We start from the raw sequence: 25,989 nt of genomic DNA on the forward strand, positions 1-25,989 counted from the left end.
AAGCACTCCTGTCTTTCTAAAGCTGATGAAGAACAGACTTCTTCTCTGGAATGGGGCCGAACGGTAATGTGCCTCTAAGGACTGCACTGAGTAAACCTTTAGAGCAAGGTGCAGTCAAAACTTATTAAAATCACACCATTTCATAACACTGCTTACAGGCAGAGACATACACCAGGAAGCTGTGAAGAAAGAGAGCTGGCTGCACAAGGAACAGCAGCTGGGATCTGCTCTCTTTCTCCCTTTGAGCTGTTTGTTAAGCACCGCATGGAAGCAGATTTCTTGGTTTGTCTGTTAAATCTCCAGCTTTTCCTTGGTCTATAACTTATTGATAAGATATCTGCAGAGACCTCACAATTTTCTGCCTTCATATTGAAGGTTGAAATAACACTCCTGCTTCTATGTTACTTCTTTGAAAGAATAGATATAGTGGTATTTTAGGAAAATGGAGAAAAGGAGAATCATACCCAAGTTTCCAGAATGCTGATAACATATAAACGTTTCTACTCTCTTTCAGATATTAAATTATTTCCTGGGAGCTATCCATTCCACTAGTATTTCAGTATTCAATCTTTTCTGAGTGGTAATGAGTAGATTGTTGTTCCTGAAATTTAAAAGATGTTCAAATTATGACTCTGTCACTTAAAAATTTGAGGACGTCAGACAAGTCCTTTAACATCTCTGAGTCTCTTTTCCTTAAGTAAAATAGATATAACAACTCTCTACTGACCTCAGAGAGTTATTTAAAAAAAAAATAAATAAAATAATGGATGTGAGGGCCGGCACCGCGGCTCACTAGGCTAATCCTCCGCCTAGCAGCGCCGGCACACCGGGTTCTAGTCCCGGTCGGGGCGCCGGATTCTGTCCCGGTTGCCCCTCTTCCAGGCCAGCTCTCTGCTGTGGCCAGGGAGTGCAGTGGAGGATGGCCCAGGTGCTTGGGCCCTGCACCCCATGGGAGACCAGGAGAAGCACCTGGCTCCTGGCTCCTGCCATCGGATCAGCGCGGTGTGCCGGCCACAGCGCGCCAGCCGCGGTGGCCATTGGAGGGTGAACCAACGGCAAAGGAAGACCTTTCTCTCTGTCTCTCTCTCTCTCACTGTCCACTCTGCCTGTAAAAAAAAAAAAAAAAAAAAATGGATGTGAAAGTATTTGTACTCTGTGAAACTCGTTGCAAATGTGAAGTACTAGTGTCCTTGCCAAGGCTTTTTTCCTCCCTTTGTGTAAAGAAAATGTTAACATTTTCCAACCATTAGTTAATCATTCCCCTAGGGCTGCACTTGTTCCACAGACCCAACAGGTGTCAGGCTGTATGATGAGATTCGGAGGGAAGTAGAGAAGAGACCTGCAAGTCTTTTAAGTGACCTTCCTGTCTGCTAGCTGTCACGAAGAGGAAGGCTGACTCATATAGAACTATTTTCCTTGTCATATTTCTTCCAGCAAGGCCCCTTTGGAAGTACAAATGTCTGATAGAAAGCATGGCTGGGTCTCAGAACAAGCTGCTTCAAAATGCCTTATTGACATGTGAGAAACCAAGAGAAGCAGCAAGTTCAGCCTTTGACCTTCTCCTGTCCTTTTCCCCTGAAGCAGGTCGTGGGACCCTCATGAGAAAAGCACCTTCCCTCACCGCAGAGGAAAAGAATGTCTTTACTTTTGAAGACACAGGGACACAGAAAAGAATCTAAACAAATAGGACAGGATCCCCTTTGCTTATTAACATTAGGTCATAAGCTTTTGTGCAGTCATACTTCTCCATGAGTGTCCACTCTCCATCAGATCTAAGCATAACAATTTACAAGTTGCCTTGTTTCTTTGGATCTTCATTTCTGAAAATCCTATGTTACATAAAATTTATATGAAATCTCATATGTTCTTTTTTTGTTAACCTATCTTTTGTTATTGGTCTTTACCCATGAATCCAGTGGTGGATGAGAAAAACAGATATTTTTTCCTTTGCAATCTATACTTGATGCTTTTATTAAAGGTGAAACATGCTATAATTTAATAGGTGTGACCCATTACTTTATTATAAAGGAAAACAGAAGCACCTTCAATACACATCAACCGATTAAAATCAGTTTTAATTCATTGTATTGCATAGCATTTTTTTCATATACAAGCAATATTTTGACCAAAAGCAAGGTTATTTCTCCTGTCTCAATTTCATTTAGATGATTTTTGTGGCTTAATTATAACTCTTATCCATTTGTCCTAACTGCCAGGATAGAAGATCTTGTCAACATAATTCCAGATAGTTTGAGAAGAACAGGAATATTTGGGTTGGGAACAATACAAGCAGAACCTTTTATCTGAATCTGCTAATTTCCCTAAAACTATTACTGTACTTACATTTACCTCCAACTACAGAAACATAGTCTACTGATTGACATTGAGTCCAATACCATGGGTGGTAAAAATATTCAGCAGAGCACACAGAGAGCGCAGAGCTAGATTTACTGAACGTGCTGGAAGGTAGCACCAGAGAAGTAGGTGAGATTGTATACCTGTGGGGTATACCTGAAGTGGCCATCCCTTCTTTCTTAGGGTGACTGTTGCCATATGCTTGCAAGAGGGCAGTGGGCAAGACAGCCAGAGACTGTCTATTTCATCATGGACTGCAATCCAAGAAGCATACTTGTAACTGCAATATTTTCTCAGGGTGAATTTTCTATGATCCAAAGAGGTTTTCCCAGGTAGGTGATTTGCATCTCTGGGTGGAGCTGGGGAGCTTGTATCATTTTCACTTTAGAGGACTCCACCAAACGCCCTGGGACCACCCTCCTCATGAATAATATAATTTATATGAAGAGGAACAGGTTCAAATTCTGACAGCAGGGATTTAGGTTAGATAATCACTCTAACTTAGTGATTGACTAGAACGGTGAATTGAGCCCTTTTGTACCCAATGGCAATTGCTTCTGAACAGCAAGTTTAGCTTTAGCAGCAAGCTGCAATTATTTCTTTCCATTCCTACACCAATACTAGATTTCTGACTTGATCTAAAAATGCAAACAGAGCAGATTCCCCACACTGATAGAAAAACTCTTTGGTAGAAAAATTCATAAGGAATGTAAAATTATACTAGTGAAGTTTTGAGACCTTATAACCATTTTTTCTAAGTAATCTATAAAGTTAAGAAAATAAAACCAGGGAGAAGAGGAGGGAGGCAGGGAGTGAGGAAGGGAATATCATTATGTTCTTAGAATTTCAGCTACAAATCATGGTGAATCTGTTAAAAACTAATTAAAAATTAAAATAAAAATTATATAAAAGAGAAAACCATAGACATAGTACATGAATAAAAAAGAACAATAACATGTCATCCATTTGCTATAATAGAAACCTTTTAACTGATTTGCACCTATCACTGCTTGCTTCTTAGAAAATTTTCAGGATCTTGTCTGCTAGAGTTTCAGTGAGATGTAAAAAATTTTTGGTGTGCCATATAGGAAATAAAACATAGATGGTGAAATGATCTCCTCTGTGTCTGATTCCATGGTCCCTTAGTTGTCGACTATCCCATGAAAATATCATAACTTGGATATCATATTGATTTATTGAGTAGCCTTTATCTTATACATTTGACCTAACCAAATGGTTTAAAAAGGAGAGAATGATCCAAAATAGGAAGCGGGATACACAGCAGACTCATAGAATGGCAGATGCCCTAACAGCACTCTGGCCTCAGAATCACCCTTAAGGCATTCAGATCTGGCTAAAAAGCCCATGAGAGTTTCTCAGGCCTGGAAAGCCAAGACATTATGGCAAAAAAAAATGACCTAAATGAAAGATCTCTGTGAATGAGATCCCAGTGGAAAGAACGGGCCATCAAAAAAGGAGGTACCTTTCTCTGAAGGGGGGAGAGAACTTCCACTTTGATTATGGCCTTGTCTAAATAAGGCCGGAGTTTGTGAACTCAAGAGGCTTCTATAGCCTTGGCAGCTCATGACAAGAGCCTCGGGTGATTACTGACATCAGAGTGTCAATTGTTAAATCAACAACAGGAGTCACTGTGCACTTACTCCTCATGTAGGATCTCTGTCCTTAATGTGTTGTACTATGCGAATTAATGGTAAGACGACTACTCAAACAGTACTTTACACTTTGTGTTTCTGTGTGGGTGCAAACTGTTGAAATCTTTACGTAGTATATACTAAGTTGATCTTCTGTATATAAAGATAATTGAAAATGAATCTTAATGAAGAATGGGATGGGAGAGGGAGTAGGAGATGGGATGGTTTGCAGGTGGGAGGGTGGTTATGGGGTGGGACTGCTATAATCCAAAAATTGTACTTTGGAAATTTATATTTATTAAATAAAAGTTTAAAAAATTAAAAAAATTATACACTCAAGCCAAGATTTAATAGCCTTCACTTTGATCATTATAATTTGAATAAAAATACCACTAGCTCTTGTGTATAACTCAACTTTCATCCTCCTTACAGAAATGCAATTGAATTCCCAGACTGATGGTTATGTTGTTCAACTCCCTGTACCACTAGAGAGGGACAATACAAAGATTTCTACGGCTGCTCTGCCACGGACTCTATCTTTTTTTTTTTTGACAGGCAGAGTGGACAGTGAGAGAGAGAGAGAGAAAGGTCTTCCTTTGCCGTTGGTTCACTCTCCAATGGCTGCTGCGGCCGGCACACCGTGCCTATCTGAAGGCAGGAGCCAGGTGCTTCTCCTGGTCTCCCATGGGGTGCAGGGCCCAAGCACTTGGGCCATCCTCCACTGCACTCCCTGGCCACAGCAGAGAGCTGGCCTGGAAGAGGGGCAACCGGGACAGAATCCGGCGCCCCAACCGGGACTAGAACCCGGTGTGCCGGCGCCGCAAGGCGGAGGATTAGCCTAGTGAGCCACGGCGCCAGCCACTCTATATTTTCTATTCCCAACCACTAGTTCCTTCTTTTTCTACTTATCTCTAATAGCATCATATACAACTCTGTACCAAGAATCTTGAATTTTCATGGTTAATAAAAAAGTATGAAGGAACTAAAAGCAAATTACTGTAGAAAAGGATTCTTACATTTAGTTAAAGGTAATATATTTAGTATTTTGAATGTTTGTTAATGTCTCAATGAAATGAGTTTCTGACATTGTTGGGTGGGAATGGGTGGGAATGGGTATTGGGGAATAAATAGGAGCAAGGGGAACTTGATCAAGTGGACAGGAGTTTGTATGAAGAAGTTGGAGATGATCCTGAAGGATGAGTCCTAGGAATATTGAAAATAATCTGTGTACATTTCACTATTATGCCTAAAGTAGAAATAGTCTCCATTCTCAAAAAACTTGAAGTCTGATTTTAATGGCAATAATTTCTTATGGTGGAATTATGAATCATTGGAATATATCATCAAAGCAATTTGTAGTCTTTTTAGGATTTTATAAAGATTTATTTATTTCAGATGCAGAGTGACAATGAGACAAAGGGTGAGAGGGAGGGAGGGCGGGGAGAGAGAGAGATCGAAAGATGGTGCATCTACTGGTTTACTCTCCAAATGGCCACAGCATCCAGGTCTGGTCCAGGCAGAAGCTGGGAGTCAGGAATTCCATCCTAGTCTCCCACATGGATGGCAAGGGCTTATGTCCTTGAGCCATCTTTCACTGCCTTTCCAGGCACATTAACAGGAAGCTGGATCTGAAGCAGAGTAGTCAGGACTGGAATTGGCACTCTGATATGGGATGCCAGTGTCACCAGTGGTGTCCTAACTGACTATGCCATGTTAGTCCCAATGATATTTTAATGAAAAATGTTAGATCACAATATTTTTCAGGTAGACTGGCTTAAACATAATATTGTACAGAAAATACTGGAAAAATGAGCTTTATAGTATGATCTGATATAGTGGCTAAGCAACTACATTAGGACAAAACAGACCATTTTTTTTTTTTGACAGGCAGAGTGGATAGTGAGAGAGAGAGAGAGAGAGACAGAGAGAAAGGTCTTCCTTTTGCCATTGGTTCACTCTCCAATGGCTGCCACGGCTAGAGCGCTGCGGCCGGCACACCGCGCTGATCTGATGGCAGGAGCCAGGTGCTTCTCCTGGTCTCCCATGGGGTGCAGGGCCCAAGCACTTGGGCCATCCTCCACTGCCTTCCCTGGCCACAGCAGAGAGCTGGCCTGGAAGAGGGGCAACCGGGAAAGAATCCAGCGCCCCAACTGGGACTATAACCTGGTGTGCCGGCGCCGCTAGGTGGAGGATTAGCCTATTGAGCCACGGTGCCGGCCCAAAACAGACCATGTTCAACCACTCAGAAATATATCTGAGCACTTGACTAATGTTATTCTCTATTTAACCTGTTTTTTATATTAAGTTGGCACATAATAAGTAGCAGGTATTCGTAAGTTGTTTGTAGCTGAACTATACACATTTGCTTCAATCTATAATATTTTTGTGTATAAGTTAAGGCCTGTGTTTTCTATTTCCTTCCTTTCCATTAGGTTTCATAACTGTTCTCCTTTCTTTTGCTTTAATTTTTTACTTCATTTTTACTTTTAGCTGATACATGAAAATCATACATACTTATGAGTTACTATGTGATGTTTTAAGACAATCAAATCAGGGAAACATATCTATCTCTTCAATCATCTATTGTTTCTTTGTGATAGAAACCTTCAAACCCCCTGTTTTATAGCTTTTTCCTTTTTGAGAAAAAGATACAGAACTTTATTGTTGTGTATAGTCACCCTATTGTGTAACAGAACACCAAAACTTCTTTCTCCTATAACTTAGTACCCAGTGATCAATCTTTTTCCATATAGCTCTGCTCTTTATTCATGACTGACCTTTCTCATCTAGGTCTTTTGGTTTCCTGGCCTAATAAACTTATCCTTAAGATTTCTCATTACCACCTTGAGTTAAATATCTTTTACTACTTCACGAAGTCATAAAGACCCAAGGAATAGGTCTGTGTAAAAGACTAAACAAGGACTCTGTAGAGCTCATCATCTCCCATTAGAAATTTTCATATTCTCTTGCTGACTGTTGGCCTACTGAAGGCCTAAGCGAAGTTGAGCACAAGGTACAACAAAAGTTGTTTTCTATTTCTCTCTGTCCTTCAGAAATTCTATGGAGGAGCCATGGCAGACCTTTGTACCCCAGGGACATTAGAACAGGCAAAAAAGAGCGGTGATTCTCCAACATTATATGAAAAAAGCTATTTTATAGTTTTCTTGAATTAGGATGTGTGGTCCCTGAAATATGCAACTCAAAGAGAAGGATTTACTAATGTGACATGTACTAATTAGTATTAATAGAGACCTAATAATATCACAGAGATCTTGCAATATCTTGGTATTTTCTTAATTGTCAAGGTCAGACTAAAATGTTCAGTACAGTTTCAGTGGCAAGAGTATTTTATTTATTTATTTAAAGATTTTATTTATTTATTTGAGAGGTAGAGTTACAGTGAGAGGGAGAGACAGAGAGAAAAGTCTTCCATCCGCTGGTTCACTCCCCAAATGGCTGCAATGGCTGGAGCTGCACCGATCCAAAGCCAGGAGCCAGGAGCTTCTTCTCGATCGCCGACTCAGGTGCAGGGGCAAAGACTTGTGCCATCTTCTACTGCTTTTCCAAGCCATAGCAGAGAGCTGGATTGGAAGAGGAGCAGCTGGGACTAGAACCAGCACCCATATGGGATGCCAGCGCCGCAGGCAGAGGATTAACCTACTGCACCACAGTGCTGGCCCCAAGAGAGTATTTTAAAGTGGAGTCAAGTTCCACGTTATAGAGTTTCTCCAGTTCTTTGTGTGGACTCTCTGAAACATGGAGTTCTGATCTTTGACTAAAGTTTTTCTGTAAGTTCTCTGACCCCTGAGTGATGCGGTGGATGATCAATTATAATTTGTAAACTGTCCCCTGACCTTTTCTCCTCTAGCGATCATATCCTTAGACTTTTTCTTCCCATTGGGGTTGTTGATAGCTTCCTTGCCCCGCCCCCACCCTTCCATAATTGAGTGATCTGCTCAAAAGCTTTGAAAAATTTATAGGCTGGAATTCTCTGAGTCCCATTGTTTGGAAGGTCTATTTCCTCCTTTTATGTCTTCACTCATAGTTTTCCTGGACAAAATGAAACATTTTACATCATATAATTCTTTCACAGAATCCTGACAAGATCTCAGAAAAATTGTCTTAGAAAATTATTTTCATGTTCTTGTTAAAAAGATGCTTCCTTGAAACATTGCTTAGTAGTTCTCTTTCTGCTTTTGGGAACACCAAGTTGTAGGTCTCTCACAAGACCACCCTGAGGAGATTCATTTAACAAGAACCTTGTCACCTATATGCCTTCCAAATTGTGAGGTTATATCTGTGAATGTCATTGCTGTCATCTTGAATTTTAATAGATAAGCCATGGGGAAATCTATTAAACCCCTGGATACTTGAGAGTCCTTCGAAAATTGATCATTCATTTGTAGGATCTATGGACATGGTCTATTAACTATCCAACTTCCTTCCTCTTTTCTCCACTCTTGCAATAATCATTCTGGAACAAGGAGTTTGATGCAAAGGTATTTAAAATTGAACTATGCTTCTTTCAGAATAGTCCAACTTATTCTTTTGGTCATGATAAACTTACACTCACACACACGTATACATAATGTATTTTTAAATTGACTTTAAATTAAGATATATGGTAGAATAAACTAATTCATAAGGAAAAATGAGAATTAGAGACCTCAAAATAGTTCATAAATGCATGTTGATAAGAATGAGGTTCTATTATTTATATTTTATTTACAGTTTTTGTTTTCTAAAGGAAGACTATATTTGGCAGTATATATTGGGCCAAAGCATTTGTACAGCAAATTCTCAGACATCAAATTTTAATTCTGGCTTCAAAAGTTCTGACTGATTCTCAGTCTATCCTCCAAATATGGACTGTAGAAATCAGTAGATGAAATTTGAATGTCATCAAATTTTAAAAATCAATTTTGTGATGTGCCAGCTTTGTAAAGGTCTATTTGCTTGTCTTCTAATATTAGCAAAGTCAAACACTTCTTTTTTTTTTTCTACTATATATTTTTTCATCCTTAGGTATCCTTAATCCAACAACATAATTAGATAAATATTGCCTGCTTTTGGATGGAAGATACCAATTTAGCTTCATTTAACTCAGACAAGATGGTTTAAATGATTCTTGCATTTAAATTAAGGGAAATTTAGAGGCATGAAAATTTGCTTTCTTCTACTCATATAAACTTATTTATATTGATTTATGTAATTTCTTTTAAGAATTATAATAGCTTGGGCTGGGTGATTTTGCAAGCTTTCTGTGGATCATTTATAGAAATTCTTTTTCTGTTACTGTTAATTTGAGAAATTCTTTAGTTAACATTGCTGTACTACCTTCAAGTATGGTCTGTATAGAAATGGAACTTAGCTGTCTCTATAAGTAATGACTAATACATTCTAAAATAAAAGTGCTCTCATATCTTTAAAAATTAATACACTTATTTATAATGATGCATATCATATCCTATTCAATGTAGTTAAAAAATAATTCCTTGAAGCGAGTGTTTTATAGTCTAATTTTTAAAAAAATAGGCTAACAGGTAAAGTAATAAAGATTATAGGATTATAAGTGTACCTTCTTTAATAATCTCCCAACTGTTAAAATTTGTTAGACACAAAAGCGGTGCTAATCTGATTAGTAACTGTGATTGAGTAAATCTACTGTAAAAATGGACTGTGTTCTGGTTTTTAACATGATACTGTGAAGTCATTTGAGAATCGCCTCTGTGAAACATAAAAGTCTCTTTGATGGAATATTTATTCTATGATCAAAAACTATATTTATCTATATTATATATATTGTACACACATCTATAGATACCCTCATACATATAGATACACACATAGATGTGTATATATGGTTTGTGTCATTTATTTTGATGAAAAATTACAAAATTTAGTTCTTGGAAAATTGATAGTCAGGAAGGAAACACAGTAAGACACAAATAAACATTGGGTCTATATGTGAGTGTGGTTACCAAAAGTTAAGACCCAACTTCTACCCTGCCCTCTTCCTGCCTCCAAACCTTGTCTCTCACATAGAACGAAGAGAACTATTATCTGAGAGCTTGTTGTGTGTAGCACTTTTGAAAGAATAAGAGGGGGTTTGGAAAGGTTCGTGAAGTTGAGAAATCTGTTAACTATATTGTGAGACCTTGGAAATATTCCTCAAGCTTTCTAGTTAGCTTGTAGCATATTTTTGTATGTCACTTTAGGAGTCACACATACTTCTTTTAAAGTAGAGAAGTTCATTCCTTGGCACCCACATACACTGCAATTAGACTTTTTGCAAAATGCCAAAAATTGCTGGCAGTTTAAGCAAAGTCCAAAGAAATGTCAACACTGCTTATGAACATATTTATTAGGAAAAAATGTGGTCATTTTCAAATTGTTCATATGTATGAAAATACACTAAGAAAGGAAAGGTTTCAACCAAATAAAATAAGAATTGCTTAATTTACAGTTTATGTGGAATTTAAATGGAACATTCCACTTTTATCACAGTAGTTATCTGTTAAAATTTCAAATTAGATAATTCTGTTATAATTTATTTTAAATAAATCCAGTGAAAACCTTATTTATAAATAAAATAATCTTGTGCTTTTTATAATGCTTTTTGCCCAAGAATTTCATTAGTAACAATGTCATAAAATATGAGTGTGGACATCATCTAAGACATTGTAATGTTATAAAGGAGATGGGAGCAATTGACTGAACAAAGTTAGAGTTCTGTTTGAACTTGGCTGTATTGCATTTTCCCTTGTTTTGTGGACAAATTTGAAAGAGTCAGCTAAATTGTTGCCCTTTTAAGGGTATCAAACAGCACATTGTTTGGGTGGGGAGAGGGTTAGTATTTGAAGATGAAGATTAATGTTTTCAAATAGGCCTATGTTGGATGATTTGGAAAGCCGATTCACAACTGAACTAGGGAATCAATGATTCACATGTTCCTTCATCGTGGTGAGAGGGCTGCTCTCCCTTCTGCAGTTGTGACCACACCAGGAGGAAGTCAAGTCAGTAGTGCAGATGTTGAATGCAGAATGGAACACACACTTCCAAGGTTTGGGGGGGCAGTCGGCTGAATTCCTAACCATTCAGTTTCATGTGCTGGAAGGACTGGTGAGAGGACAACAGTTCTTAGGTGAGCAGAGAATAGCACAGCCATAGAGGTTAAATTATCTCAAGCTATATTATCCATTGGATCCCTCATAGTCCTGAGAGCAAAGGGCAGGTTCTCATTACATACATTAATTTTTCCACCTCTACTTGTTAATCCCCTAACAATTTTCATGACCAACTTTCAGAAGAATTTAAGCTACTTTAGCTGCCAAAGAAATTCAATCTGTTTCTAAAAAAAGGGGGAGATGTCAGAATTCCATTGAAAGTCACAATAGCTTTTACAAACAAAGTAAGTGGCACATATGACAATTCTTCATCATTTATTGTTCCATAAACTTGTGTTGCATTTTACCCATTAAATAAAAGAGTGGCAGAGGAAGAGAGAGACAAACGGAGAGCTCACATTGACTAGTTCACTCCCATGTTCCATTTAAATTCCATACAAACTGAAAATTAAGTCATCACCAGTGCCTTCCAGGATGTGCATTAGCAGGAACCTGGAATCAAAAGTGGACCTGACATAGAGATATTCCAACCCAAGTATTCTGAGATGTGCACGTCCTAACGGCATCTCAACTGCTAGGTCCATGCCTTGCTCATCTATTTTTATGAAGTCTTTGTTAAGGATATTAGCCATGTCATATTTATGATAAATATTTCTTTCTTTTACTTTTGTATTTCTTAGGTACAGAAATTTGAAGTGCTTTTGTAGTGAAATCTGTTGATCTTTTTTCTTTGTGATTTCTTTCACTGAAAGGCCCCAGGGTTTGCAAAAACTTACTGCTGCTTCTGATCAATAATAGTAATTAAAATTTGTTTATATGTTAGTTTTAAGGACTTGGAATCATTTGTGTGAGCTGAAGAATTCATTTACTCTTAAAGTTTACCATCAAAAATCAGAGAGAAAGTTTTCCTCTAGATATAGATTATTAATAGGTCAGGTAGGTATTCAATATGTGCTGATGCAGCACATTATAGTTTACAGAACACTTCCAACATGTGTTATGTAATTTTGATTTCACTCCTCCCAACTACTTTATGAAGCAGAATAAGATTGTTATTACTATTGTGTTATAAAGACCTATGTCTAAAGTTTTGCAACTAGTAATTGGAAAGTGTGGACTTGAACCTAGGTCCTCCAATTCCAAATCCCTGTTTCACTTACTGGGCCACTGCATCATCATTTTTTTTTAAAACTATACACATACAAATAACTTTAAGAACCTCAGTTCTTTAAGTTTCAAAGTTCCAAATTCTTGCTGTAGTGGATACTCTGCCAGAGAAAGAGAGAGGAAATAATATTTGTTTTGAGCTAATATTTCTATTTAAAACCTGGTCTTTACATTTAAGCCTTTCCCTTGATTGAAATACCCTTTGATTCATTTTTATTTTACCTTTTGCAGTGACTGTGTAATGACCTGTTAGTAAAGAGTTCTTCTTCATCTCTCTTATGTGTTACAAACTCTTTTTTTAAACCAATTTTCAGCAGGGCCCTGTATTTCTACTTTATAATTTGTGCTGATTTTTGCCAAATAAGTCACATTTCTGTCCCTGTTTTTTTCTATTTCCAAAGGTGAATCCTATGTTCAAATCTCATAAATGCTTAGACTCAGGATGCTTTACACAAAAATTATTTTCTTTTAGTCTCAAAACAATGTGTCTATGAGTTAGGTATTATTCTTTTCCTCTCCTCACCCCCTTTTTTGGGGGAAGACAGGGAGTGTAGTGTTAACGAACAAAGCTAGATAACCTAACTTGCGAAGGCTTAGGTAAGGACTGGTGCCATGGTTGGAACCCAGGTATGCTCCTGCTACATCTTTGCCTTCCTGGCAGGGATGACTGAAATTCCTTTCACCTGTTGTGATTCTGGAAGCAATTTTTCTTATGTGTCTGAGCAGTTGTAAATGTACTTCTTGGTTCCTGTCCCATAAACCTAATTCCATCCCAGGGTCATTCTGCACAGCTTGACTTACACATAAAAATTAACTTTTAAGAAGTTTACTTTAGCTTGATAGCCATGTATTCACTGATCTAGAAAGCAGGTATCCTGAGTGCAATTTCCTTTTTATAAATGAACACATTGCCCTACTCTTCTTTGAGCTCATTCTTACAGGGTATCATATTTGCATTTTTGCTCTGAACTATAGATGAGGGCATACTGACCTACACTTTTCATACTCTCCTGGTCTTCACATTTCTACAAACAACTGGTTGTGGTGGTCATGGGCATTCATGAGAGCTGGACAGTAATTTTTTTCTCTCTGGAGAAAAATAAAAGAGAAATGAAAGGTTTGTGACAAAGATAGGTATAAGTAGCTTTTTCTTAAAAAGATTTATTTATTTATTTGAAAAGCAGAGTTATAGAGAGGCAGAGGCAGAGAGAAAGAGAGAGAGAGAGAGAGAGAAAGAGAGAGAGAGGTCTTCCATTTGCTGGTTCACTCCCCGAATGGCTGCATTGGTCGGAGATGGGCTGATGTGAAGCCAGGAGTTTCTCCCAGGTCTCTCACACGGATGCAAAGGCCCAAGGAGTTGGGCCATCTCCTACTGCCTTCCTAGGCCATAGCAGAGAGTTGGATCAGAAGTGGAGCCGCGGGGACTCAAACTGGTGCCCATTTGGGATGCCAGCACTGCAGAGGATAGCTTTACCCGCTATGCCACAGCCCCAGCCCCAGTATAAATAGCTTTAGGAGTAGAAGAAAAGATTTACAGGAAAAGATGAAATGAGCTAAGTGCCTGCAATATAGATAAAAGATGACTGAGGAGGGAAATCTTTACTTACAGGATTGAAAAGGAATTCTGAAGAGAGAATATGATGAAAGGTGGTTAGCTGAAGTAGGGTTTTCAATATACATGTGAATGCTGAAATGCTGAGCAACCAATGGAATATTCTTATTAATATTGCAATATAGCACCCATAAAGAATTACCTCAAAACCACTCTGTAAGATACGCTTGTTATTTCTGTTTCATGAGTGAGGTTTAGAGAGGTTGATAATTTGCTCAATAACCTATCTCTTATCACAACTTGTAACTATTTTCTATTTACTGTCCATCTCCACCAGAATGTAGGTCCCATGAAGGAAAGATATGTCTGTCTTGTCACTGCTCTATCCTTAGTGTCTGCATCAGGGCCTCCTTAGTTTGTTCAACAGTTGTTTATCAAATGAATGAATGAGTGAACAAAATCTAATCCAACCTCAGAACCATACTGAAATTCTTTTGCAATTATGAATTACTAGTTTTTTTCATGTCTTCCTTCAAACACCTACATTCAATGTCCTTGAAACTTTTATAGATATTGGGGTGGAGTTGCTAATCAATACGAGACTCTCTTCTCTCTTCCCTGCACCCCACCCCCAGAAGCTTACTTCTATCTGAAGAGACTGGAAGAAAAATGTATTTAAGTAAGATGACTTATTCATGGCTTCTCAGAACTATAATTTATAGTAATTGTCCTGTATAATTTTTTTAGACTCCAAGTGAATGAACAAATAATAAAACTATCTATAGTCCTTGCTCACATGGAGTTTGTTTATTTGAGTTTTATGTCACATCCTCATTAAATTGTGAATTTGACATTATATAGGGCATATTATTTTCCAAAAACATTTTAAGTACCAAATGAAAGGTAAAATATATGGAGATGTTACTCTCTGACATTTGACATTTGTTAGATAGTAAAAAAAAAAAAATCATAAGGAATGTGGTGTGTCATGTAGAAGGCACAGTCTCCCACCTCCCAACCTCTGTCCCTCTGGGTTTCCAGCTCTGGCTGTTCATTAGAAACATCTGGAGAGTAGCCTATCTCACACCAGCTACATATATTAGAACTTCTGGGGCTAGGCCCTGGCATCTATTCAGTATTTCTAACAATGCAGAAATTTCATTAAATATTTTCACTGTGACATAGATTTAAATCTCTTCTCCATGACTTTTCCTTCTCAATGTACTTAACTTTTTTCTATATTCTTCAAATGCTTGGTGTCCCTCCAAAGAACATAGAAGTCCATATATAGTCTCATCAATGTAAAGCAGATGGCTTTTAACAATCTTCTTTCCCTTGCTGTAGACAATATGTTTTCTTAAATGCAAAATAAAATTTAAAAATTATCATACAATACTTAATACCTATGTAAAGACATAAAGAACAGTGCAGTAGGTATTCGTAGGCTCACTACCAGATTTAAGATATGAAATAGCTACCAAATACAGTCAAAACTGTGTAGTTCTCCCAATTGCAAGTAATGTATTTCTCTATCTATTATACTGCTCACTTAATGTATTTCAAAGTAATGTATGGCCCTTCAAAAAATTTGTGCAAATGAAATTAAAAAATAAAATTTATTTTAAATGAAAAATTACACATGGTTTTTCATAATATGCACTGGCATGAACTTTTTGATAATCCTTCAAGTAGTATCATTTTGCATTTAAAAATTTTGAACCTTTAGGAGAACAGTATCACATTTATATTCTTTTGCAACTTTCTATTATGTTTGTGAAATTTTACTATGTTGCTATGTGAAGTTTTAGTACATCCATTTTCACTGCTACATTATATTTCATTGTAGTAACTATGCCAATATTTATTCTTTGTGGGTGGGTATTTAGGTTGTTTCCTTTTATTTTTATGTAGTCCTTATTCATATTAGCTTTTGGATAATCAGCTCACACTGTTTATCCATTTTTACATAAAATATTTACATGCTGCTATTATTTATTTATTTGAGAGACATACACACACACACACATACACACACACATATCAGTGTGGGGAGCAACTGGGAGCAACTCGGACTAGACTAAGTTACTCAAATTAAGACTTATTCTATGCATCTGCTCTCCCACAATATGGCGCTGAGAAGGGAGTAACAACTTCTACGCAGCTGCCTCTCGCCAGTTTGATTGACTGAGCTGCAGGAGCTGATCTTGCTCCTGATTGGAGGAGAGCAGCGTACTCGGCGTGTGGGTAGCAGAGTTGGGATTGGTGGAAGAGGACTATAAAGGAGGAGAGAGACAACATGCACCAGGAACATCTAAGGGGAACATCTATCTGAAGGAACACCTGTGCAGCCCCCGAGAAAGCCGGCTGGCGGTGTGCCGCTCCCCCGCGGAAGTGGGGAATGTGGCAGGGGGAACCGTCCTTCCACGGAGGTGGAAGGGTCGGTAGCCAACCTGGGAAGAACCAGCAGCAAACCCGGGGAGGGCCGAGCAGACAAAAGAACAGCGCAGGGTCCTGTGTCGTTCCTCCACGAAGAGGGGGAGCGACAATCAGGAAAGAGAGAGAGAGAGAGAGCCAGCACAGAGAAGAGAGAAACAGAGCTCCCATCCACTGAATCACTCCCCAAATGCTGGCAACAGTTGAAGCTTGATTGGGGCAGGAGCTAAGAACCAGGAATGCGATCGAGGTCGCCTACATGGGTGTCAGGAGCTCAATGACCTGAGTTATTACCACTGCCTCTCAGGGTCTGCATTTGCAGAAACTCAAGAGACTGGAATTGGAGCCAGCAATTGAACCAAGGCACTCTGATGTGGGTTGTGGGTGTTGTAACTGCTAGACCAAATGCTTGTTCTGCTGTTATCTGTATTTCTCCATCCTGTTGCAGTTAATTTTCAGAAAAATTGATTGGAAGGCCTTTCAGTTTATATCATGCAGTTATATAATTTATGTTATTTCATATTGTTTGAGTTCCTGAGGTAATTTTTTCAAAAATTTACATCATGTTAGCTTCATATAAAGTTTTTAGTTTGTCAGAATAGTACTTATTCCTTTTAATTTGGTTACTTGATATTTTAATTACCAGAAGAAGGAACAAGAATTCCTTCTGCATATTCATTTAAATCATTGATAAGAATTATGCTGAATAGGACAAGACCTGTTACATGAAGCAGAGCTATATCTCTCCACTGTATAGTTTAGATTTATCCTAGATAAAAGCAAAACAGTGTTTACTGTTTAGATTTAGATCTGAGTAGCTAACTACTATTGCTTGTATACTACCTTTTTTAAGATTAACAATTTTTAATATTTTGCCACATTCACTTCATACGTAGACATCATATACCTACACATATGTACTATTTTTTCTTGAAAACAGAGATAATTAATATTATAAAGTGAGGTGTTCATGACAATAATAAAAAAGTAGAGGAAGAATTGTCTATTACTTATGTACATGGTATAATTCAGTAAAGCAATATTTATAACCATTTACCAAATGATATGATATTCACATAATTTTTATATCATGTATATTAATTGCCACAAATAAGAGAAAACATGTAACATTTATTTTTCTAGGTCTGGCTGATTTCACTTAACATAAATATTCTATTTTGTTCTAAATGTCAGGATTTCATTCTTACAGCTGAGTAATATTCCATTGTATATATACACCATGTTTTCTTCATCCAATTATCAGTTGATGAACATCTATTTGATCACTTATCTTTGCTATTGTAAATTGGGCTGCTATAAACATCAGAATGCAGGTACTTTTTTATATTAGCTTATATAGTACTTTTTTTACAAAAAAGATTTATGTATTTTATTTGAAAGGCAGAGTTACAGAGGCAGAGGCAGAGGGAGAGGTCTTCCACCTGCTGGTTCACTCCCCAGATGGACACAGCTGTGCCGATCCAAAGCCAGGAGCCAGGAACTTCTTCTGGCTCTCCCACATGGGTACAGGGGCCCAAGGGCTTGGACCATCTTCTACTGCTTTACCAGGCCATAACAGAGAGCTGGATCAGAAGCAGAGCAGCCCAGGAATCAGACCGACGCCCATATGGGATGCCAGCACTGCAGCTGGCGGCTTTACCAGCTATGCCACAGCACCAGCCCCAGCTTATACAGTACTTTAAACCACCACAGATTCAAGAAATATTCCGAGACTAAACGTTGTACTCCAGATTCTAGCCCAGGTAATCCCACTGGCTCATTGAAACAGATAAATTGATAAGATGAACAAGACTCTGAGGATATGGAGGAAAGACCAAATCATGCTAGCATTTTTGACCTTAGAAGTAATCCTAATACATCAAACTGTTTCTGTGGTTGGAATTTAGGTGTCTTAACATCTGTTCACCACAAGGAGGCACTATGGCCTAATAAGGAAGAAACTTGTTCTGCTTGAAAGCAGTAGCTCAAAGATCTAGGAAAGAAACCATTGCTTGGAAAATGATCTTTTTCAAAAATGACAGTTATATAGGAAATTCTAAATGTGTAAGTTAGTCTTTATTTTCAAAGAGAAAAGAAACAAGACAAATATGTATGATTCAAATAAAAACCCCCTTCTACTAAGAAAACATTGAGTTTCCTTTTCTTTTCAGTTGGTTCACTAATTCTTTAATTCTTCACCTAAGACCATAGATTAGAGTAGAAAAAAATTCAACATGATAAGTCTGCCTTTTTACCTTCATGGTTCAAGTATTCAGGTTGTTTCCTTTCTAAAGCTTTTTATTTTTAATTTGAAAGGCATGAGGGGGAGGAGGGGTGAGAGAAAGGTGCTGAGAAATAGAGAGAGAGAGAGAGAGACATAAGTGAGAGTTTCCATCTGTTTGTTCACTCACCAAATATGTACAACAACCAGGGCTGGACCAGGCCAAAGCCAGGAGCCTGGACTCATCTGGGTCTCCCACATCGGTGTCAGGGACCCAAGCACTTGAGCTGTCCTTACCTTTCAGAGTGCACAATAGCAGGAAGCTGGAATCAGAAGTGGAGCTAGGACCTGAACATAGGCACTCCAGTAGTGGTGCAGGCATCCTAAGCAATGGTTTAACAGTTGTGCCAGACACGTGCCTCTAGGTTTTGAATGAATTAATTAATTACTGTAAGTACTTATAGGCAAGGTAGATTAATTAAATTGACTAAGGCAAAGAAGGAGTCTGTGGGGGTAAGGATCTGGGAAGCAGAATCCCAGGCTTCTAGCTCCTTGGACTATACTTCTTACCCAGAACCATGCAGTCCCTTCTGCCTTCCCTGCTTGGCTAAAGGGTAAACATAAATCAAGTTAACTATTTTAGTCATAGTTCAGAGACACAGTATCCACCTCTGGGTGTAGTGAGTCTCCAGACACTGTACACAGGTAAACTTAAGTAGCTATGTTTTGGGAGGTGGAGGATATTCTTTCTTAGATGTAATTTTAGAATACATAATCTCACACATCCTTTTCAACACTGTTATTTTCATTTATTTTCTTTCATTCTACTCTATTCATATCATTTAAAGGAAATATTTTGTTATGGAAAATTTTAAGTATACATAAAACATGAAAGAATTTTACAGTAAGTTTCCATATACCTATCACATAGATGTACTATTAACATTTTGCTGTTTGTCCTATCTATCCATCCTTCTAGCCATTCTATTTTTGGTGCAATTCAAAGTAAAGTGTAGACAGCCGTATGCTTCCCCCATAACCTCTCCGGCATGTATAATATAGAAGTGAAGTTAAATATTTGACCAGTCTTTTAACATTTCCACACACATAAATCTTAAGAGAGCAGAACTGAGTTTTGACACATGAATACTCTTGTTTTACTTTTGACTATATTCCATTGTATAAATATATCACATATATATTTTCCTTTCTTTTAAATCCATTTGCCTATAGACAGGTATTTGGGTTGTCTTCAGTTCTTAGTTATCACAGAGAAAACTGCTCTGAATATTTTTGTTCCAATATTTTTCATGGACATGCATTTTCTTTTTTAAAAATATTTATTTTATTTATTTCAAAGACAGAGTTATTGAGAGAGGTAGAGACAGAGAGAGAGGTCTTCCATCCGCTGGTTCACTCCCCAGATGGCCACAATGGCTGGAGCTGTGCTGATCCGAAGCCAGGAGCCAGGAGCTTCTTCCATGTCTCCCACTTGGGTGCAGAGGCCCAAGGGCTTGGGCCATCTTCCACTTCTATCCCAGGCCATAGCAGAGAGCTGGATCGGAAGAGGAGCAGCCGGGACTAGAAGCAGCGCTCATATGGGATGTCAGCGCTTCAGGCCAGGGCTTTAACCCACTGAGCCACAGTGCCGACCCCTCATTGACATGTATTTTCATATCTCTGAGTAAATACCTAGGCATGGGAGTGCTGAGTCATACGTAGATGTCTGTTTACTTTTATAAATATTCTTTTATTTTTTTAAAAAAATTTATACTTCTTGAATGCCTACAATGAATCAGGCACTGTGCTGGTGCTGGTAATAAGTTGTGAAGATAAATTCATCTCTCAATATGTGTCATGTTTCCCCTCTACTTGTTCAATGTATTACTTTGAAGTTTTCTTTTTGTGAAATTGACTAGGTACATTTTCTAAATGATTGCATGACTTTAATTCCAAAAGAATTGACCTCATTAGGGACTACTCCCCCGGCACAATAGTGCAGACTCCACACAGGCTCTGGAGTCAGAATATCTGTTTGTTTGTTTGTTTATTTATTTATTTATTTATTGACGGGCAGAGTGGACAGTGAGAGAGAGACAGAGAGACAGAGAGAAAGGTCTTCCTTTTGCCTTTGGTTCACCCTCCAGTGGCCACTGCAGCTGGCGCGCTGCAGCTGGCGCATTGCCCTGATCCGAAGCCAGGAGCCAGGTGCTTCTCCTGGTCTCCCATGCGGGTGCAGGGCCCAAGCACTTGGGCCATCCTCCACTGCACTCCCAGGCCATAGCGGAGAGCTGGCCTGGAAAAGGGGCAACCGGGACAGCATCCGGTGCCCCGACTGGGGCTAGAACCCAGTGTGCCGGCACCACAGGCAGAGGATTAGCCTATTGAGCCGCGGCGCTGGCCAGAATATCTGGGTTTAAAATCCCAATTTTAATCACTTACTGTGAGATCTGGAGCAGTTTACTTAATCTCTCTGAGGCCCAGTAAGTTTCTTTTATAATTTCTTGTGCAGCTCTCTGTAGACACATATTTGGGGCTGGTGCTGTGGCCTATCGAGTAAAGCTGCCACCTGCAGCTCTGGAATCCCACATGGGCACCAGTTTGAGTTCCAGCTGCTCCACTTCTGATCCAGCTCCCTGCTAGTGCACCCAGAAAGGCAATGGAAGATGGCCCAAGTAGTTGGGCCCCGGAACCCACATGGGATACCTGGAATAAACTCCTGGCTCCTGGCTTTGGCCTGGCCCAGCCCAGGTCATTGTTGCAATTTGGAATGGAAGATTGGATGGAAGATTTTCTCTCTCTTCCTCTCTCTCTCTCTGTAATTGCCTTTCTAATAAATAAATGATTTTTTAAAAAAGACACATATTTAAGTGTACTATAATTATTCACATGCATGTTTATTTCCCTTAAATTGTGAGCATCCTGAATCAGAGCCCATATCTCACTTACAGTGTATATGTAATATCAGTTCAGCATAATGTATAGAAAATAGCAAGCTCACAGTGAACGTTTGAGGAAGGCTTAGCACAGCCTTTGAGATTTAAGACAGTTTCCAATAGGGCTCTGTAAGAACAGAAATGAGAAACCTGGAGCTGGGACTCTACAAAACACATGCTAGCCCATTATTGTGAGTTTGCCTACCAGGGTCTCCTTGTACAGAGCAGTGAGTTGAAGGGATGGGACAGAGTATATGGAAATCTCTGGAAGTGGATTACAGAGCAGGGAGTGACCCTGGAGGTAGGTTAGTTTGCTGGAGTTCTGGTTAAAACAAACAAACAAAAAACCTTAAAGGCCAAGATCAAGTGGGGTAAGGGACCTAAATGAGAAGAGATGGAGCAAGAGAAGCAAACCTGACAAATTTCACCCTTCAAGTCCTGGCTGTGCTGGTGTCAACTGGATTTGAAGACAACAAGAGCAGCTATTGGACTGCTCCCCTTACAGCTCACTGGTGCCCATACAGTGAGAGGGAAACAGTGTTCCCCTTAGGGTCACTGGGCAGACCAGGGAAGATGTAGTCCCTTCTTTCTGTCCCTCTGTGTTAACACTGACCTCATCAGAAGCAGGCAACATAAGGATGGGGAAAATAAGGACCAAGTAATGTCGGTGTTGAATGAAGTGTCTTGAGGTTTTTAATCAGAATCCTGTGTTTAAATGTTCACAATCTTTCATGTTCTATTACTGAAAACCACCTTGCTAGTCAGGGTATTGAAATTTCCTTGAATATCACTGCTGAGTCATTAAGTCTTGTCAATACGACTGTTGAATGTATTTCTAAGTAGTAGTAAGAATAACAGATATGCTGAGCACATACTCTGTGCCACATCCAGGCAGCATAATTTTATATTCATTATCTCCTTCTATTTTCAAAACTCTCCTGTCTAGTAAATAGGACTGCACTATTGTACAGTATACCCATTAAATAGATGGTAAAGGAGAGGCTTAGAGAAGGTAGAGAGAATGTATGTGTGTACTGTGTTTTATGGTGTAGTTCAGTTAGGCAGAAATTAGTAGAATTCCACGGAACAGACCAGGAAACAGACTGCAGAGAACTTGGGGAGAAAAGGACGGACTGAATATGTAGGGTGTGTCAGGCACACTGCTAAGTGCCCTGCGAGCATTTAGCTTGATATCAGAGCCTCGCAACAATGCTGCCAGGTGGGTTCGAGTATCCCTGTGTCACAGATGAGAAAACTGAGGCTCAGAGATGTGAACTCATTGGTCCTAGCTTAACACATTCAATGAACAAAAACAACACAACACTGGGAGTTGTTATTAGTCACATCTTTCTCTGAAATGCATCTCACCTCGCAGATATGACTCTGCCTCTTTCATGCATGATTTGTCCAAGATCACAGCATGAACAAGTAGAGTGGAAGTTGCAACTCTGAGTGTGGTTCTTTCTCCTCTGCTTGCACTATCACCATGTCCACTATGAAGGTGGAGATGACAGGTTAGCGGGTTGTTCTTCGTGACATTTTCAAATCCACGCGATTAAGCAACCTTGTTTGCTCGTTGTCTGTAGACTAAATACTGTGTGGCAAATCCTTCAGCCTTTGCTTATGGATCATGTTTTCAGCCTTCTAATATTTTTGCTTGTCATTGTAAGTTTTGAACCTGCTGTCACTGTTTTTTTTTTTTTTAAATAGCACCAACTGGCCAATTCTGAGGGTTTGTTTCCTGATACAGTTATCTTGCAATTTTCTTAAAGAAATGAGTGTTGCTCTGAGGCATGAGCTGTGGGTGAGAAAACATGACCTAATTCCATGTTTATTACATTCATATGACTTGGAGGTATAGTGGGAAGATAGTGGAGGGGAGTTTCGTAGTCCTAAAATCCATTTCTGTGTCCTGGAGGACTGAATTTTTGCTTGTACAACTGTAACTACAATCTAAAGCTGCAATGCATCCAGAGAATTCCACTAAATAAAGGAAATCTCAACCTCCTGAATCCACACTTTTGTGCCTGGAGGCTAGTGTTTCTTTCTATAGAACACATGGAAAATATATTCTCCAAGAGATTAGAATTCTCAGAGGACATTTTTAAGACTTAGTGTTGAAATTGTGTTCAGATAAAGCAATGTACTATGGTTCTGTCTGTTTGCCCTGAGCACTGGAATCACTGTCCCTTTTATAAAAATGTGTTTATACCTGCTTACACATGAAGACAGTTTTATCTGCAGCACTTTAGTGCATCTCTTGAACAAAAACTGATGTTCCTGCAAGACATGTCTGTCATTTCTTTCTGTTGCTGTGTGTTTGCTGTCCAGTTACCTTTCTCAGCTCCCTTGAGAGGATTTTATATTTGATCAACAGGGAAGACAGTTTGATTTTAACAATGAAAAGGAAGCCATCGTTTGCTGCATTGAGAGTGTGTGCTCTGGGATAATTGTGACTCCTGGACATTCAGGGTATCTGTCCCTGGGAAGAGAGCCACCAGCAGATGGCAGTCCCCCTACATGGCGCCTCCTTTCAGCCTCCCAGTAAGCGCCTCAAGTAAACTGATACCCCAGTGAAGTCACATGCCATTTCAGAGAAACCTGATAGCTTCGGCGGGGTAGGAGCCCATTTAACATCATCTCTCAGCTATTATCTCATCTCTCCATTCCATCTGACAATTGTCCAACTCAGCATTCTGTATGCACCATCCTAAAGGTCATGCCTGGCTCCTGGGGTGGCTGCCTTGGATGTGGTCCTTGAGTTTAACAAGCAACTTGTGCTTGCTCTCAGCAGTGACCTTGCTGGGGCTATTTGCTGTATTCTCCTGGCCTTGGCTAACTGATGTTTGGGGATGCTAAGCACTGGATGACGAGAGCTGTGAGCAAAAACATGAAGCAGAATATGTTGTTAGGTTGTTGGTGTTTTGTTTGAATAAGAAATGTCAAGCTTTTTGGTATGGCTGGTTCAAAATTCTTCTTTGCCCTCCTTTTCCCTCTGTAGACAGAACCCCAGGTTAGGTTTCCAGCCCAACTCTGGACTCTTGCTTACCCTATCTATTTGCAAATGATAGTGAGATAGGGAAATTTTTAAGTAATTTGAGGCTAATGATTGATTTTATTTATTTTTGCATGTCATAAGATTTATTCTGCTTGTAAGAAAATTTATTTGACCTTTAATATTTTTGTCATTGATACATATGTATCAAGACACTTTGGGTGGCAGTAGAAAACCCATGTCAAGCTGGCTTAAATATATATTTTCTATGATAGTAAGTCTTGAGATAAAGTAGTCTTCAGGGTTGGTTACTTCAGTGGCTCAATAATGGTATTAGACTCTGATTCTTCTGTGTCTCTACTCTGTGTATGATTTACAGCTTTGGCTCTGTCCTTTGACTTCTTCTGATCATGATTACAGCTTCTGGTTGTTCAGCATTGTCCCAGTGAAGGCCTGTGCATCCTGAGACCAACACTGTCAGGAGTCTATGGATTAGCATGCGTGGGGTCAGCATTGTGGCATAGCCTGGTAAACTACTGCCCGTGAGGCCTGCATCCCAGGTGAGCACAGGTGCAAGTCCTAGATGTTCTACTTCTGATGCAATTTCCTGCTAATGGCCTGGGAAGTAATGGAGGATGGCCCAAGTTCTTGGGCCCCTGCCACCCATGTGGGAGACCTGGATGGAGTTCCAGGCTCCTGGCTAAATTCACAGTGTGCACTACAGAGTCTGTGGGCCTCGTTTGTATCTCAAATCTGTTTTTATGTTGATCTATAAGGAATCACCAAAAAGTTTGTGGAAAATACATATTATGAAAGAGATACAGATGAGTTTTTGAACCAAAATAAACTTATTTATTTTTATTTATTTATTTGACAGGTAGAGTTACAGACAGTGAGAGAGAGAGACAGAAAGAAAGGTCTTCCTTCAGTTGGCTCACTCCCCAAACGGCCGCAACAGTAGGAGCTGCGCCGATCTGAAGCCAGGAGCCAGGAGCCTCTCTCCTTTCCCCCATGTGGGTGCAGGGGCCCAAGCACTTGGGCCACCCTCCACTGCCCTCTCAGGCCATAGCAGAGAGCTGGACCGGAAGAGGAGCAACCAGGACTAGAACCGGCACCCATATGGGATGCCAGTGCTACAGGTGGAGGATTAACCTAGTGCACCATGGCGTCAACCCCAACAAACTTATTTTTGAATTACACTTATACACAAACTTTTTAAAACACTCTTTTAAAAATATTTATTTTTATTTATTTGGAAGGTAGAGTTACAGAGAGAGGGAGAGAGGGGGAGAGGGTTTTTCACTGCTGGTTCACTCCCCAAATGGCTACAACAAGCTGGGGCTGGCCCAGGCCAAAGCCAGGAGCCAGGAGCTTCTTCTGGGCTTCCCATGTGGGTTCAGGGGCCCAAGCACTTTGGCCATCTTATGCTGCTTTCCCAACACATTAGCAGGGAGCTGGATCAGAAGTGGAGCAGTCACATAGGAATTGGTGCTGATATGGGATGCTGGCCTTGCAGGCTGCAGCTTACTTAACCTGCTATACCACAACACC

Source organism: Oryctolagus cuniculus, chromosome 6, assembly GCF_964237555.1.
Source record: "Oryctolagus cuniculus chromosome 6, mOryCun1.1, whole genome shotgun sequence".
Lineage (NCBI taxonomy): Eukaryota > Metazoa > Chordata > Mammalia > Lagomorpha > Leporidae > Oryctolagus > Oryctolagus cuniculus.